General features: G+C 38.7%; 1 long non-coding RNA gene across 1 annotated transcript; it reads right to left on the reverse strand.

The window, feature by feature from the left end:
• Positions 1-3,105: 3,105 nt before the first annotated feature.
• Positions 3,106-4,205, reverse strand: LOC108715822. The gene is made up of 2 exons (XR_001935592.2): positions 4,054-4,205; positions 3,106-3,726 (listed from the first exon to the last, which is right to left on the reverse strand). It is a non-coding gene; the product is annotated as an uncharacterized LOC108715822 (long non-coding RNA).
• Between the last annotated feature and the right edge of the window lie 8,466 nt (positions 4,206-12,671).

Genomic DNA, 12,671 nt, shown 5'->3' on the forward strand with positions numbered 1-12,671 from the left:
AAGTTGTCTCAGTGGGCTGGGAAAGTGCATGTGGTTACAAATATCCCTTGAGTGGATATTGATAGATCAATCTATCAATCAATCACAACATATACAGCGTAGAATTTTACATTATACATTACAATATTTACTGCATATCTACATCTGCATGTACATTCCATACAAAAACAGAAAACTCCAAAACAACTTGAATGCAATTAAGATAAGCATTTTTGTATAGGACCTGTTATCCAGAATGCTTGGGACCTGGGGTTTTCCAGCTAATGGATCTTTCCGTAATTTGGATCTTGACATTTGAAGTCTACTAGAAAATCATGTTAAAATTAAATAAACCCAATAGGTTGGTTTTGCTTCTAATAAGGATTGATTCTATATTAAAGGAGAAGGAAAGAAGAAGCCGGAAGTGTATTGCTCAGTGGTGCTTGCTAGAATAGCCCCAGGCCGGTGCAGTTTTCTGCTGATAGGAGCACCATCCCGGGGTTTCAGGTAAGTAAATACAATCACTTGGGGGTGTCTAACATTTGGCACCCCCAAGTGGTAAACAACTTTCCTTCTCCTTTAATTGGGATCAAGTAAGATTTTTAAAGATCTGGTTTATTTATATAAAATGGAGTCTATGGGGGACAGCCTTTCCATAATTCAGAGCTTTCTGGATAACTGTTTTTTTTTTGGATAACGGATAAAATACCCAAATACCTGTATAGATATTTGCAAGTTTCTGGAGACCCTGCTACTTTCTTTAGGCTTATATAGAATATACCTGTCGAAACTAGTATAGCACTCTAAGAGCTAACCCCCACTATAAAGGTAACCTTTGGTATTGACTTAACTAGTAACTAGTTATATTCAAGCTGCAATAACATTTAAATGAAGTTCATATCAGAAGAGAAGAGCCACTGTTCATTTACTTTAACTTCTTAGTCCAGGTATGGGACCTGTTATCCAGAATGCCCAGGACCTGGGGTTTTCCGGATAATGGATCTTTCTGTAATTTGGCTCTTCATACCTTAGGTCTACTTTAAAATCATATAAACATTAAACAAACCCAAATAGGCTGGGTTTGCTTCCAATAAGGAGTAATTATATCTTAATTTGGTACTGTTTTATTATTACAGAGAAAAAGGAAATCATTTTTAATAATTTGGATGGTTTGATTATAATGGAGTCTATGGGAGATGGCCTTTCTGTAATTTGGAGCTTTCTATATAATGGGTTTCTCAATAATGGATCCCATACCTGTATCAAATAACAACATTATGTTTTTATTCTTATATACAGTAAATCATGCCGAATTCCTTGATGGGCTAAAGTAATATAATACCTTTCCCCTTGTTTTTTTTTACCCATCACGTAGTTTCCTATACTTGCCATTGTTTCCTCTATTCTTGTCACAGTTGCCTTTTCCAGCAAAATCATTCAGTTGCTTTCTTCGCCTCTTGCTCTCCAACTGTCATTAATGAATCTGTCTGCTTCCCCCTCTCCTCAATCTCCCTCCTAGATACACTGCGACTGTTTCTCACTGATCCCTCCTTCCTACAATCACATTTCCCAGGTAGGCTCTCAGCTCCTTACCCTCAAGGGCTCTATTGGGAAACTACATTGAAAAAAAAAAAGGAAAAATAATCAAATAGTTGTTTTAAAGGGATTTAATGAGCCATCCAGGGAGCCATGTGAATGCTGAAGAGAAAAAGGCATAATTCTTCACTCTGCGCTCTATATCCTCTAACTGCTGTTATAACCCTACAGCAATGAAGATCTCTCAGCTCCATTACTGAACTCTGTCCCAGGAGACATAAGAGGGAAGCTCTTCGCAAAGGGCTTCATACAGGGTGTCACCTCTGATCCTTCCACTTTAATTTCCCCTTGTATAAATTGCACAATCCACAATGTAAATACAGCCACTTAGAATGTATACATGTGTACAGAAAATACTTTTTTAGGGATCCAGTAAATAAAACATCCTGATATACCCACCAATACCCTCAGTGTCAGACTGGGATGCCAGGGGCACACCAGAAAGCCTTAAGCTGGCCACAGACGATACGATCGTACGAATCAATGATCAGACTTTCCCAACTCCCGACCTGCCACTAACCATTCAGATCAAAGTCTTACCATTCCGACTGGAAATCGTTCGATTGGCAATACATGCAGAGATATTATCGGCAGCCGACAGAAATTTTCTAACCTGTCCGATAGACCAAACGACCAATCTCCGACGGACGAAAAATGTCGGGACTCTCCACACACGGTTCCGAAAATCGTACGAATCCTCGATTCGTACGATCAGATCTTTGCATCTATGGCCAGCTTTAGAAATTGGGCCCACCAGAAAACCTAAGACTGTGAGCCCACCAGACAGTGGACCTTTCCAAACTATTATTCCTCCTCTACTTACTCAACCTCTTTTTCTCCTAGTCTTTTATATTTACATACAATATTCTCCAATTATTAAGCATTTTCCCCATAAAGAACTAGGGAATGACCATGAAATAGGCCAAATGCTTAGAAGCAAGAGGTCCACTAACAACCGGGCCCACTGGGAGTTTTCCTAGTATCCCATGGGCCAGTCCGACACTGAATGCCCTATAAGTCCAAAGTATCATCTGTTATCCCACATCATTGTTTCACTGCTCATTCAGTTGCTTGTTCTTTACATGGCACCATAAAATTATGCATTAAAACATTTCTCATTTAGTCACGGCTTCCAAGGAAGAATGCAGCTACCATGCCAAACCTGCCTAGAGGAACACAAGCCCACACACCAGCAAAAACCTTCTCACTTTCCCCCATTTGATAACAATTGACACAACAGAATTACTAGGAATAAACACATTAGGAATAGAATTCTTCTCGTACAAAATAAGATAGTGTTGTGGTACTCAGAGCTATAGTTTACAGAACACAAGATTTAGTAAACTGCCTGCACTTATTTTTACAGCTGCCCGGTCATGCTTGAGTTCCTCAGAAACTAATACATGGTAAATTGTATGATAGAAAGTATAATTCTTACAGCATGCTCTTAGAAATAAGTATAATATTTCCAAGGCATTCACACACAGGCACATTTACATATAGGCAGTTGGAATATAAATAAATGCAAAGTGAAAGTTATTAAACTCTTTATTCCACTAGACTTTGTATAGATTGTTGACCAGCACTTACACGACCCAATGCAGGACTGTAACCAGCTTGTATATATCTACTAATGAACAAGTTTTGGATCACCCAGAAATGCTCATGTTTTTGATAGAAATTAATAATTCTATTCTCCAAAGTAGAATTAAATTGATCAGAAATTGATCAAAACATTGCCAATGTCATAACATTCATTTTTCCCCTTTTTTTTTTTTTTTTTAATAAATGTTCTATTCATTCATCAGCAACTTTACATTCATCAAAGAATCCTCCATTTGCAGCAATTCAAGCTTTGCCGGCCTTTGGCGTTCAAGCTGTCAGTTTTGGAAGATATTCAGGGGAAAATTCAACTCATGCCTTCTTCCGAGATGTGTAACTGGCTTGTAAAGGATTTTCTTTGACCTTACAGTTCCCACAAGAGTTCAGTTGGTTTGAGGTGCTGGCCAGTTCATCAAATACAGCACACTGGCTTTGTGCTTCTTTTCCAAGCTGGTTTTACATAGCTTAGAAGTATGCTTTCGGATTGATGTTCCGCTGCATGATGAAATTTACACCAATCATGTGTTGACCACAGGAAATGCCATGCCACTGTAAAAACAAACAGATTTCTGAGAGATTCCAAACTTTTCAATGCAGCCCTAAATGAATTGTTTTCTCTATCACCGCCTGAGTTTTTTAAGAGGATGGAACCCAGTTTCACTATTAAAACATTCATGGAATACCCTATAGCAGGGGTTCCCAAACTTTTTTACCCGTGAGCCAAATTCAGTTGTTTCTGGGGGTACCAAATAAGGGCTGTGATTGGCTATTTGGTAGTCCCTATGTGCACTGGCAGCCTACAGGAGGCTCTGTTTGGAGTAAATCTGGTTAATGCAGCCATAACTGCCTCCAAGCCAAGAATTCAAAAATAAGTACCTGCTTTAAGGCCACTGGGTGCCACATCCAAGGGCTTGGTGAGCAATGTGAGCCACTGGTTGGGGATCACTGCCCTATAGGTTTAAGCTCTCCCATTGGGTCTGCTTTGCATAAAATAACTCTCACTTGAAAAGCTTCTCACATGGACCCCCGGAGCTGCAAATACATTTTTTAAATATACATTTACAGCATACATTTTTGTAGTCTTAAAGTGCTTGAAGTAAAGCAGGTAATACAAGTTTTAATTATCACTATTTACTTTTACATTAAAGCTGTTAATTCTAAGAAAGAAATAGCTAAGTTTGAGAGAGAGAGAGAGCGCGCGAGAGAGAGAGAGAGAGAGAGAGAGAGAGAGAGAGCAATGTTCTAATTAACAACCAAGTCAGGATAGGAGAAAAATCAGAATTAGTAAATTAAATAGTGTTATGCAAATTTAATTCAGTTTTAAGCATTGGGGAAGAACAAACTAGCATGGAAGGTAAAAAAACATTTTCAAAGCATTAGTGGAAGAAAGAGTAATGAGTGACACATCACTCGGAGGTTCCAGAGGATGCTTCAGTACTGGAAAATGCATGATTAAGGGATGCGGTAATAAGGCATGCTGTAAGAAGGAATATTTTGTTGTGTTATTATAACAAGGTCATGCCTTGTATATTTTTGTTGAGCGTTATGCGGGCTTAATAATTTATGGACTCGATAAGTGATGAACTGTATTTAGAAACTTTTGCAATGAGCTGAAAAGCTGAGAAAGAAATGAATAATTTAAAGCAATAACGATATTTCCCTTTTGCACAAGTCAACCTGTTTTAATTCCATAAATTTATTTTATTGACGACACAGAGATGTTTCTGTTTGCCTGAAATGCTTCATATCAGTTTAGTTAAAGAGGCATCCACTTTTGGTCGCAGCACTGGCTCCTGTAAATCAAAGCACTGGAACGAATAATGGCAATTTGTCTTAAGCTCCCCATAGATGCAAAGATTTTTCTTCCCGAACGACCAATTTTAGCGAAGTCCGACCAATCGTTCAAAATTATAGTGCGGTTTTCGGCCGACATCTGTCAGGAAATTGATCGGCCAGGTTAAAAAATCTTTGTCGGTCCCAGTGCAATGTATCTATGTTTGCAGGGCCAAGCAGGCAGCTCCCCTTTGTTTTCCTGGCAAATTGGTCTTTTTAGTTGATCACAACATCTATGGCCAGCTTTAAGGAGGTTATTTATTTATTTGAGAAACCATAGCTAATGATTATCCCCTCAAAGGAGATAATTGTTTGCACATTCCATAACTGTTGCAAATGTTATTGCCTTCTCCTTGAGACAATTTTTAAGTTACAGTAATATCTATTCAAAGTTTTGTAGAATGTAAAAAAATGTTCTTCTAATGCATATACTGTATATACATTTATGTTATAGCTAAATACAATTTCCTTAAAGGGGTTGTTCATCTTGAAATTAGCTTTTAGTATGATGTAGAGAGTGATATTCTGAAAAAAATTGTAATTTGTTTTCATTTTTTATTATTGGTGGTTTTTGAGTTATTTAGCTTTTTATTCAGCAGTTCTCCAGTTTCCAATTCCAGCCATCTGATGGCTAGGGTCCAAATTACCCTAGCAACCATGCACTGATTCAAATAAGAGACTGGAATATGAATAGGAGAGGCCTATAGGATGAATAATAAAAAGCAATAGCAATAACAATACCTACAAGGCAAATAATTCAAAAAATGTAAGGAATAAAGAATAGCCAAGATCACAAGAAATGTCACCAGTGATGATTTGTTAAAGGAATTATAGCACAAATAACAACCGGAACCTAAAACCTCATTCAACTTCTCAAATCAAGATTGGCCGTTGGCCATCTTTCTTTTTGGCATGTTCTGATCCTACTTACCAAGCTCACGACACCTCTCAAAGTGTATTAGGAAAAGGAGGAAACACTGGGCACCCATGTGACAAGAACATGATCCATAGAAGAGGAGGTAAGAGACCAGAGTATATTGATTAAGACAAACTTTTCAAGATGAAATACTTGACCAATAATAAGTATATATCTGTGGGTTTCCATGTTTGTGTTATAACCACGGAAGCCTTACACATAAAATAGGTCCCCACTGCACTGATATGAGTAGTAGAAGTGGAATGAATATATGGTTTGAGTGGCACTGTGATTTGAATCTGCTGTTGTGTGTACAGTGAGTGACTTTTGCAATGAATTGAATCCTAGTAAACAGAATGGGTTACAGTGCACAAATTGTGCAATATTCTATACTATTGAACGTACCCAGTGGCAGCTAAAAGGACAAACACACTAGAAATAAATAATATACAGACAAACTCTATCAATGTTGGATGCAGCTATTACTGGCACTCTATGGAGGGCATGGATTTGTCAAGGCCCTTTTCTATCAGCTGTTTTATGGTACGGCCATTAGGACCTGGCAAGTTCACACTGGATAGTAATGACAAAAGAAAGTGCAGCCTGGTCTTTATAGTGGGTTAACACTCTGACCCCTTAGTACAAATGTTTTACAGTCCAGCATTGTTATAGTTAAGGACCAGAGTCCTGCTACATCACATCTGCTAAGGATGAATTGCCAGCTGTTCTGCAGTAGGACTTATACAGAGATGTTAACCCTAAATATTCTACTTGTACTTGAATAGAAGACTGACTGAAAGATAGATTACAAAGTGTGATAAATGGAGCATTTTCTAGTTGGAGCAGTGTTGTTAGTGAAGTAGTTGGTCCTCGTCTTTTTACTTTGTACATAAATGACCTTGAGTTTGCATTTGTCTCTGTTTCTGGTGATGATAGGACACTGTGCAAAAACATGTTCCATGCAGATGTTTTCACTTTGCTGAGTAATAAATTAAAATACCAGGTAGAAAACTGGCAAGTGAGAATCAAGTTTGACAAATACAAGGTTTTGCATTTGGGCAAATATAACACAAATGCAAATAGCAAATTGAATTATGTTGGCAGCCTCCTTAACTGATAAGGCTTTGGGTAATGAACTTCATAATCCAAGTGCCAGTCAGTGTCTGATAAACCTAATAAATCACTCATTTGCATAAAGAATGCCATTGACTTGAGGGATGAAAAAATACTTTGTCTTTTTATACTGTAGTTTCCTGGTAAGAGTTCACTTGAGTATGCAATACAGTGTTGGGCAACTGTCCTAATGAACTTAAAATAGTGCAGAGACATGCAACACAACTTGTACAGTAGACGGAATGCAACAAACTATGAGGAAAGACTATCAAAGCAAGGTTTGTTTTCTCTTGAGGAATAGAGAGAGGGAACTATTTACCAAAATGTTAAAGTACATTATAAACAGATAGTGCTGGACCCTTTTCACAAAGAGAAGAATAAAGGACAAGAATCCACTGTCTGTTTGTGTGTGTAGGTATTTACAGTATCAATATGTTTGTAGATGTGTTTACACCGAGAGCAGGGACAACAGGTGTTCTCTTTTCTTTCCTTACGCGTCAGTGATGCTGTGGGACACATGGAAGGGTTAAACTTGATGGACAGTTGCCTTTTTCCAACCTAAAGTATCCATGTTGCTATTAAAGCTTACAAAACCTAAGCAATTTTTAAGGGGGTTATTTACTAAACTCCGAATGCAAAAATCACAAAAAATTTGTGATTTTTTTTCCACAAAATCGGACTTTTAAAAAAAGCACAAATATTTTGGAATTCAATACACCCCGAGGATGGAAACGTCTGAATCATAAAACCCAGGATCTCAGACCTGTCGAGGGTGCATATAAGTCAATGGGAGAAGACCCAACGATTTTATTATGTGCGCTGGGTTTCGTGAATTACCCCAAAGTTTTTGGAAAAAAATCGATGTTTTCGGGTGGAAAATCTGGAAAAATCATGAAAATCGGATGAAAAATCCGAAAAAATTGTGAAATTCTGATTTTTTTCCCTCAAAGCAAATTTTTTTTATGGTAACAGAACTTTTCAGTATTGCCTAATATTGCTATAATTTATAGTATAAGGTTCATAACTATGATGTACAAGCAAACGCTAACTATACATCAGATTCATGGATAGTGACATGCAGTTATATCTTCTGCAGCAGATACTTTTATCAATTCAGATGTTAATTTTCACCAAATTAATGTATCAAGCCCAACTTAACATACTCCTATGGTGGAATATGTGATGTGCGTATTGACCTGTGTGTCATGAGGCTTTGAGTTAAGAGTTGGACAACCATTTCAGGTTCTGGTTGGGTATGAGTCAGTCAGAGGAGGTACATGCCTCCTCTGCTTCCACAAATTCCCAGTTTTTGAACCAGAAGCATGCACAGAAATAGTATACAGAGTGGGAAGATGCAGGTATGGCTTGGTTGCAGGTCCTACAACGGCAACATTTTGTGGGTTAAGGTTTCTACGAGTGTGGGTTGAGTTGCTCATGGCCCACTAGTTGGGTTTAAGAGAAAAAATTTTGCATTTTACCCTACATTTAAAATTTCAAAACTGTGCTATGCCACTGATGACAGGGTATCATTAGTATTGCCCATGTATTATTACCAGGTTTGCATGACAACATCAACTCCAACTACTGCACTAGCAAAACAGCTCTGTGTGACATCTGGCCTCAGGCATGGGCTGATTTGGTTTTGAAAGAGACACTATGCATTTTAATATATTGTTATGTATACAGTAAAAGGACAAAATACAAAGCTGTATCAAGATGGTGTTTAAAAGAGTAAGTACAGAACAGTGCCTGTATTTGTTTAATAGCAACCTCATGCAAAAAACTGTATAGATAGTGATATTATAGAAATGAAAATACAGTATAAAGTTTCCGTTATCTTGTAATCACTGGCCAATGTGCGCTACAGCATAGCTTAAAGGCCACACTGAGGTACAGATTCCAACAATCTCCAAAGAAGACACCTGCATTATTCTAGGCCTGGGTTACATATGTTTTAATGCAGCTATGAACAAAGCAGATGCTTTTTGGTAACATGGTAGCCCGCAGGTGTGTGGGAGATACCTCCCAATGAAGTAAGGGATAAGTAAGATTTACCTACCAAACACGTTGGGGCTCATTTATAAAAACTGGGCAAATTTGCACCCATGTCAACCAATCAGGGATTAGCTTTTTTTTAGCTAGCTGTAGGCTGAACACTGGAAGCAATTGTTTGATTGGTTGCCATGGGTTACTGCCCAGTTGCAAATTTGCCTAGTGTTCATAAATAACTCCCCATGTGCAAAGTGCCGGTTTCTGTGCAATTTGATATTGTTTTCTCCGCTGCAGTATTTTCCAGTGTCACTTGGCTGTGTGCAGCTTTGCATCCAGAGCAATTATGCGCATTTCGACAATATGCACAGTATTATGCATTTTCTGAAAATCTTAAAGGGATCGGAAAACATGTTTTTTTCAGAACACATCAGTTAATAGTGCTACTCCAGCAGAATTCTGCACTGAAATCCATTTCTCAGAAGAGCAAACGGATTTTTTATATTCAATTTTGAAATCTGACATGGGGCTAGATATTTTGTCAATTTCCCAGCTGCCCCTGGTCATGTGACTTGTGCCTGCACTTTAGGAGAGAAATGCTTTCTGGCAGGCTGCTGTTTTTGCTTCTCAATGTAACTAAATGTGTCTCAGTGGGACATGGGTTTTTACTATTGAGTGTTGTTCTTAGATCTACCAGGCAGCTGTTATCTTGTGTTAGGGAGCTGTTATCTGGTTACCTTCCCATTGTTCTTTTGTTAGGCTGCTGGGGGGGGAAGGGAGGGGGTGATATCACTCCAACTTGCAGTACAGCAATAAAGAGTGACTGAAGTTTATCAGAGCACAATCACATGACTTGGGGCAGCTGGGAAATTGACAATATGTCTAGCCCCATGTCAGGTTTCAAAATTGAATATAAAAAAATCTGTTTGCTCTTTTGAGAAATGGATTTCAGTGCAGAATTCTGCTGGAGCAGCACTATTAACTGATTCATTTTGAAAAAAATTTTTTTTCCCATGACAGTATCCCTTTAAGCATCTTAAGAGTTGGGTCTCGCACAAAAGTCTGTAGCCCCTATTGATGAACCCCCCAGGCCCGGATTTGTGGAGAGGCCACCAAGGGCCGGGCCTAGGGCAGCAGGATTTTAGGGGCGGCATTCTGCCCAACCACATCCGCATTGGTTGAGAAGCAATGGGGAGGCGCAGGAGATACAATAGTTTTTAAAATTTCCTGTGCACCAATCCCCATTGCTCTGGTCCCGATGGTGAAAATTTGATTGAATAAAAGGGAGGGGACAGGCGAGAAACGACAGTGGGCCTAGGGGCACCTGCTATGTAAATCCAGGCCTGTGAACCCAAGTGTGGGAATACTGGAATTACCTCCAGGGTGGCAGTAGCTCCAGGGCTTCCCACTGTCAAAAGGTGCAGTTGCACATGATTAATAATTGGCAGTAAATGGTTCTTGCAACTATGAGAGAGTGCATTGATAGTGTTTGGGAGCAAATACCTTTAATGCACATGTCATTTTAGTATGCCCACGATTGGTAGGGCAGAATTCTGCATGAACTAGAAATTATACAGTAATCCTTGTGTGCAGCCTAATGAATCACTACAGATCTGTCCAAAATGAGAAATTGTGGCACAAGAAACAAAATGGATAAACCTAAAAGACATAAGAACTAGAAACTAGCCTAACTCACTTCAGTTATTTGAACAATAAAGGGGTTAAGTGAGCGATCACAGTAGGGTCAAGATGGAAATCTGAGCTTTCACATCTATCAGAGTTATTATCCTTTTAGAAACCTTATGAGGTCCCTATCAAGAGGGCTGTTAATGCTCGGAATTTTCCGTCATTGTCCGGGAAGATTGCTATAGAAGAATCCATATGTTAAACAAGAAAACTGACATAAGGACACCGATACGTCAGGACTAACATAGAATGGAGCCAAGTAACGGGAATCTGTGATATACATAAGCAGCTAATTTTACAAAATATACTTGACTCCAACATCTGCACTATTTTGTCACTATTTTGTCAATGCTGCTTGATAACTTCTGGCGCTTTGAAAAGTACTTAATCCAGAATAATAAAAGCTGTTGACAATTAAACATGTTTGGAAAGTTGAGCAACTGTTCTGAAGAAGCTGTAGGCGTGTGATAATCAATAGCATGAAAGGGGGTGACTTCCCTTTAGCATTTCACTGGGGGTAATACAGGAGGTGCACAATGATTAGTAATGGGAGGGGAATATATTTTAGGGACACAGGGGGTCTCTGAAACCTATCAAAGGAATTTTTGTCATGCTGTTGTTTAAGGAGGGGGATGCGGTAGTAGCAGGGGGCACATTATTCTGCAAAGAGGTTGGGAGGAACCGCATTCTAACTTAGTTATATGTTAAAAACCTGACAAATGATAAAACCTGCTTTCACTGAACTTCCAAACATTAGCACTGATTTTGGTTCCTTTTGGAAGAAATCTACTCCTAAGGGCTTGTTTAAAAAGGAATCAAGCATGCGGTTGAAACATGCACCAAATGGCCCATATTTGGATCTTTCCAAATGTCGCCATTTAATTCCACTTTACCATCTTGACTGTCTGCAAAGTGAAATTTTGTTTTAAGGCTTCTAGTTTATATTTTCCTGAGAAAAGACTAAATGATCTAGATTTCAGGTCCTGCATCAAGCTGTCATCACCGAAAGAATGGTTGCAATACAATCCAGCATTTTCAGTCTTTACAAGCCTTGCATCACAATCTACAGTATATCCTCACTTCATCTGGAATGCTGCTTTTCTTTTTGACAGTTTTAGAGGCCTTAAAGCAGCAGGGTTCATCTATGATATCCAGCTAAACAGAAAGATAGACAAATATTTAACACAAGCCATCTGTCGCTTAGGATTCTGAAATCTGTTTGTAGCTACAACTAAATATGCATCAAGGGCATATAAACTATACAATTAAATCTGATCAAAATAATTTTTTTTTGCATCTCTCTTTTTACCTGGATCATGTATGATCTGAATTGGTTGTACTGTATTTTTGGTCTAAAGTATAGAAACCCTAATTGGATTTGCTGGTGCTTACGTGATCATAGCCTAAAGGACTTGAACGTGAACAGCAGACTTGATCCATATGAGCAACTTAGCCATTAGACATGAGCAATTGTGGTTTAATATGGTTTTCCGGATAACAGAGCTTTCCGTGATTTAGATCTTCATACCTTAAGTCTTAAGTCTAATAATTTATTCATCTTTAGGGCTTTAGCATACTTCAGGGAGATTCAGGGAGATTTAGTCGCCTGGTGACTAATCGCCTCTTCTATGGGGCGACAATCTCCCCAAATTGCCTTCTGCCTGCTATAATGAGAAAACGCCAACGCCAATGCTTCGATTTTCAAAGTCGCCCGAAGTTTCCTCGTCAGGCAACTTCAGAAATCAAAGCGCCGCGAGTGCATTGGCGCTGGCTTTTTCTCATTATAGCAGGGGGAAGGCAGTTCAGGGAAATTGTCGCCCCGCAGAAGAGGCGATTAGTTGCCAGGCGACTAAATCTCCCCGAATCTGCCCATGTGCTACTGTAGCTCCCTTATAATTGCTGTCTGTATATTATTTCACTAGTAAAGGTTTTTTAAAGATGATGAAGTGTCCAAATT

This window comes from Xenopus laevis, chromosome 4S (genome assembly GCF_017654675.1).
Source record: "Xenopus laevis strain J_2021 chromosome 4S, Xenopus_laevis_v10.1, whole genome shotgun sequence".
Lineage (NCBI taxonomy): Eukaryota > Metazoa > Chordata > Amphibia > Anura > Pipidae > Xenopus > Xenopus laevis.